Here is a 6,000-nt window from a genome sequence, read left to right on the forward strand (position 1 = left end):
GTGCCGGGCGTGGTGCCACACGCCTTTAATCCCAGCACTTGGGAGGCAGAGGCAGGCGGATTTCTGAGTTCAAGGCCAGCCTGGTCTACAGAGTGAGTTCCAGGACAGCCAAGGCTACACAGAGAAACCCTGTCTCGGAAAAAAAAAAAAAAAAAAAAAAAAGAATGCTTGATGCTCCTGCAGAAGACCTGGGCTTGGTCCCCAGCATCTACATGGCACAGTGGCAGTAGGCTGAGCCACGGGGAGGAAGTTGTCAGCAAGGGCTCAGTGAAACCACTGAACTGGACCATGCCATGGGGAGAAATAAAGGTTTAGTGGGGATGGAATTTTTGCAAAGGGTATCTGGGGTAGAGGTGGGGGATGACAGAGAGAAGCCCATTGGCAGAAAAGCAAGCATATTTCATTTGTTAACAGGGTGGGGGATCTATGAGCTAATACAGGCTGTAGGAATGACCCGGAACTAGATGACGTTGCCCAGGGGTTGGTTTAAGGAAGGTTCCTGATAAACAGAAACCTACATCTAGGCTTCGGTTTACCCAGCCAAAGTCCTTCTGTTTAGGAGATTGTCATCAACACTGACTTTTGTTTTGTGTTTTATACAAAGATAAGGAGAAGAAGGGGGAGTTTGGTGGAGGAGCTATGGTATGGTGTGGGGGAAGGGGTGCTTCCCTGGGCCCATGCTGAGGCATCGCTTCCCCCTGAGAAGCCAGCCATAGTATAGTCAGAATAGTTTATTCAGGGCATGGGGAGGGGAGTTGAGAGGGTAGTAGAGACTAAATGGGACGGAGGGGAGGGAGGGAGAGAGGGAGAGAGAGAGAGAGAGAGAGAGAGAGAGAGAGAGAGAGAGAGAGAGGAGAGAGGTAGGAGAGGAGAGGACAGGAGAGGAGAGGAATAGAGGCTGGCCATGAACACGTGAAGAGAGAGGAGGGGGAGAGTGGGAAGAGGATAAGGGAACAGGAGCAAGGGAAGAGAGCAAGAAGAGCAAAAGAGCAAGAGAGAGAGGAGGGGGCAAGCAGCCCCTTTTTATAGTGAGTCAGGCACACCTGGCTGTTGCCAGGTAACTATGGGGCGGAGCCTGGGGGCCACTTTGGACTTAATTGAAGTGAAACTCTAAGCCTGGGTCCATATCCAGCACTGAGTTGTTACTATATCACCTTGAACAAGTGACATCTTCCATCTTGTTGAAAGTATAGGTACAGAGATGTTTCAGTAACTGAGAGTATCTTTTACCCTACCAGAGGACCAGCACATTAGGAGGCTCACAACTCCAGCTGAAGGGGGAGATGGGACGGGGAGGAATCTGTCTCCCTCTTCTGATTCCTGGCAACTCCAGCTGAAGGGGGAGATGGGACGGGGGAGGAATCTGACTCCCTCTTCTGATTCCTGGCATGACCTCCACACTGTTGCATACTCTCACAAAGCACGCACACCTGTGGGACCATGGGTGGAGGGGAAGAGGGGTGTAGGCGAGTGTCCGCGTCCCGCCAGAGTTCCGGTGCTCTGGGCGGGCAGACGTGGGAGGACTACGCACGCTTTCCACACGGCCCCAAGTGGGCATCTGAATGTATCAAGCCACTGACCCCACAGTTCAGGTGGTGGACAAGGGGCAGCCCCCGGTACCAGGTTCTCAGCCTCCAGCATCCCACGCTGGATACGTGGAGGAACTGAGAACAGAATAGGGGCCCTGGGGTGGCACTTGGCCCCAGAGATAAGGGAAGGGGGGGCAGGGGGAGAGGGGGGCACTGGGTGGTTCCCATGCAGGCGAGAGTCCTTAGTCCGGTCAGTGGCTGCAGCATAGGAAGGCCTTCTGTGGAGAGGTTAGACAAGGCTTGTCAGGAGAAAGCCTAACCCATCGTTTAAGGAAGGCAGGCCTTCACGGCAGGCCCTGATGGTCAGAGATAGTCTATGGTTTTAGAGCTTTATTGTAGAAAGGGAGGGAGAAAGGAGAGAAGGTAGGAAGAGAGAGGGAGAGACTGGCCATGCCCAAGTGGAGAGAAGGGCTAGAGAAAGAGAGGAAGAGAGCTAGAGAGTAAGAAAGGTTGAAAGCTTAAGAGAGCGAGGAAGGGCTGGGCGTGGTGGCACACGCCTTTAATCCCAGCACTCGGGAGGCAGAGGTAGGCGGATTTCTGAGTTCGAGGCCAGCCTGGTCTACAAAGTGAGTGCCAGGACAGCCAGGTCTACACAGAGAAACCCTGTCTCGAGAAAAAAAAAAAAAAAGAGAGAGAGAGAGAGAGCAGGAGGGGCCAAGCAGCCCCTCTTGGGCTTGGCTATCTTGCTGTTGCTAGGTAACTGTGGGGAGGAGTCTAGCCAGACTGCCAGAAGCTTGGGACATTGTCTATGTGACTAGAAGCCACATGCCTCTCCTGTGGGGGCTGTGGGGGCTGTAACTTTGACAGGAGCCAGGGGGGTCCAGGAGACATGATCGAACACCTTCCGTCCCATGTAGGTGGAAATTACCACCCCTCAGGTACCACCAGGGTTCAAGACCTAGGCTCGGCTGGAAACCAGGCTGTCTGTGTGTAGCCCGTTGCCCTACACACACCTATAAATAATAAAGTAAAAATAAACAGTTCTAAATACATAGGTTCAGGAATCCTTGGATGCCTGGCTCCCAGAAGGACTGGGATGAGAACCTAGTTTTCTGAATTCCTGAGCCCTAAAGATCCCAAGTGTAAACCAGGTCCCAAACCAGTGAAGCAAACAAAACCCCTCACAGCCCCATCAGGGCCATCCCGAATTCCAGAGAAACGGGTTCTTCATTCTTGCTTAATCCAGCCGAAGACGATTGGGTTTCTTCCCAGGGCACAGCCCCTCCCTTGCCCCAGAGCTCTGCTGACCTGGATCTCCGGGGACCCCAGCCCCACCCCTTGTAACCTCCCCTCTGGGACTTCAAAGTCCCTACCCAGCTTGCTTGCCCGGTAGAGAAGCACCTGGTAACAAAATGTGCCAGGAGACAGGTCCCAATTTCCACTTTTCAAGCTGTGTAGGAATGGAATTCTGTGGCTAACCAAGGAATGTCCTCACATTGATGAAAGACCAGTCACACAGATACTACCAAATAGAACTGAAAATCCCCAGCAGATGACTCAGGTATCAGAAATTCTGACACGTGAGCCTAGAATTCCCTTACCTGCTGAGCTGCTGCAGCCATACCATGTGGCTGGGCCGGGCTGTGAGAGACTTTACTGTGACTCTTGGGTGCAACTACCACACTGCCAGGGCTGACACCATTCTGTGTCTGGCCTCAAACTCAGAGATCCATCTGCTTCTGCTTCCCAAGTGCTGGAATTAAAGGTGTGCGCCACCACCGGTGTCTCTTGAGTTCTTTAACCATCTCCTCGGGAAAGCAAGCACCCCCTGACTTCCAGGTCATTGTTTCTCTCATCTTTATTGCCTGTGCTTTCTGGACCACAGGCTATGTTGTGAGTCATTCCTGGGATGGAAGCTCTTGAACACCCAAAGAGGTACCTATGGATGTCATATGTGTGGTCACATCAGGTGCCGTTCTCCTTCTTCACTGCCATCTGCCTAAAGCAGGAATGTGGGCTCTGAGAGTGTGTGTGTGTGTGTGTGTGTTCACATGTGCATGTGTATGTGTGCATGTGTGTGCACATGTGCGTATGGGATATATTTTTGGTGCTTCTTCTCACCAAAGTACTGCCACCTTGCACAGCTGGCTTGGTATGCATGGGGTCTGGGGATTTGAACTCAATTCTTCATGATTGCACAGCAAACAGTCTCACCCATTCCATTCAGCCATTTCCCTTGCCCTCAGGACAGGTCTCTCTCTCTCTCTCTCTCTTTGTTTTTGTTTTTTTTTGTTGTTTTGTTTTGTTTTGGTTTTGGAGACAGGGTTTCTCTGTATAGCCCTAGCTGTCCTGGAACTCACTTTGTAGACCAGGCTGGCCTCGAACTCAGAAATCCGCCTGCCTCTGCCTCCCAAGTGCTGGGATTAAAGGCGTGCGCCACCATCACCCGGCCTCTCTTTCTCTTTCTTGTGCACGATTTTAATCCCAGCAGTCAGGAGTCAGAGGCAGGCAGATCTCTGAGTTTGAGGCTAGCCTGATCTTCAGAGTGAGTTTTAGATAGTAGGATAGCCAGGGCTATACAGAGGAGCCCCGTCTTGAAACACACACACACACACACACACACACACACACACACATGTTGTAGTAAAAAAAAATAATGGGGGTTTCTACCCCACCTTTGATCATTCAATTCCCAAATAAAAGACACAATACCTTTATATTTATGATAAGTCATCTTGGGGGGGGGGGTCGAGACAGGGTTTCTCTGTATAGCCCTGGGGCTGTCCAGGAACTCACTTTGTAGACCAGGCTGGCCTGGAACTCAGAAATCAGCCTACCTCTGCCTCCAGAGTGCTGGGATTAAAGGCATGTGCCACTACGCCCGGCTTTATGATAAATCTTAACAGCACTACAGCTGAGCGGTTATCTACCCTCTAAGAAGCTATTTGTCTACTTCCCTGTCAATAACCCGGAGATATCACTTGCCTTGTTCTGCCAGGCCAGCCTTCATACCCCAGGGCATCTTCTCTGCTCTCCTCCCCAGGATCTCTGCCTCAGACCTCACACCCAGCAACGGAAGCCCCACCTACTTCTCTTCTGCCCTGCTGAAGGCTGTCAGCATCTTTACTTAACCAACCATTTTAAATTAAGAAGCAAGGTTACATAGCATCACTTGTGTACGTGAGGATCTCCTCATTCCTGAGGCATCCAGGGCCAGAATTTAGCACTACAGTACATAGCAACATATTAAATCTCAACACACACACACACACACACAGAGAGAGAGAGAGAGAGAGAGAGAGAGAGAGAGAGAGTATGGATGTTTTGCCTGCACGTATATGCATCATGAGTCTGCCTGTGGAAGCCAGAAAAGGGCATCAATCTCTTGGAACTAAAGTTACAGATGGTTGTGAGCTGCCATGTGGTTGCTGGGAGCCAAACCTTGGTCCTCTGGAAGAACAAACCTCATTCTTAACTATCAGAGTGGCACAGAGAAACTAACGATCTAGATCACTCTGTGGACAGAAAGGAAGGTTTTTCTTCCTTTCTTTGTGGGGCTTAAACTGACATCTTGGGGACCTTGGCAGAGAGAAGAGAAGAACAAGATGGTGGGAAAGCAAGCAGATTTTCTATACCACCAGGGGGAGGGTCTGAGCTGCTGTGGCTCTCCAGACTGATCGGGAACTAGGTCCTCTTGCTAGAGGTTAGCTAACCTTTGCAGGAAGGTTACTGGAGGATTGAGGGTGGTTTCTGATCACAGAAACTGCCTTGAGAGATCTGCTTTTTCTTGTAAACTGAAACCTTTAGGCTCCTTTCACTTGATAATGATCCTTCTTGTTTACCTAGCCAGAGCCCTGCCTTTTCGGACAATGTCACCTGCACTGCCGGTTGGGGACTGGGAACAATCTCTCCAGCTTCTGCCTAGGTGAAGTGTCCGGAGGCTGGCTTGTATTTTGTAAGGCTGATACCGGTAGCATTCTTGCATATGAGCTAATGCAGATCAGCGTCCTCCCACCCCTGTTACCCTCATTAAGTTAGTACCCCGTGGGGCCAGTGGGACTGCCCAGTGAGTAAAAGCACTCGCCATCAAGTTTGATGACTTGGGTTTGATCTCACAGTGGAAGGAGCAAACCAACTTCTGAAAGTTGTCCTCAGACCGCCACATGCGCTGGGGCGCGTGCGCACAGGTGATTTAAATGAAAACAGAATGCCGACTTAATACTGTGTGGTTTGATGCTAGGACAAAAACGTGCAAGCTTCCCTAGACATTCTACACCAGGCTCGTGATGACTGTTGTTTTGCTCTGTTTTGTTTTATCCTGCAAGTGGGTTTTCAAGTCTCTCTTTGTACAATATTAGATGGCATGAGGGCTGCTTGCCCAGGAGCGTGGCAAGCTTTTAGTCCCCATTCAGCCGTTGCACACAGAGAGGAACTTTATGCTGCACCAGAAGGAAATGAGACCAGCTTGTTA

Source organism: Mus caroli, unplaced genomic scaffold, assembly GCF_978045245.1.
Source record: "Mus caroli unplaced genomic scaffold, Mus_caroli_1 scaffold_9, whole genome shotgun sequence".
Lineage (NCBI taxonomy): Eukaryota > Metazoa > Chordata > Mammalia > Rodentia > Muridae > Mus > Mus caroli.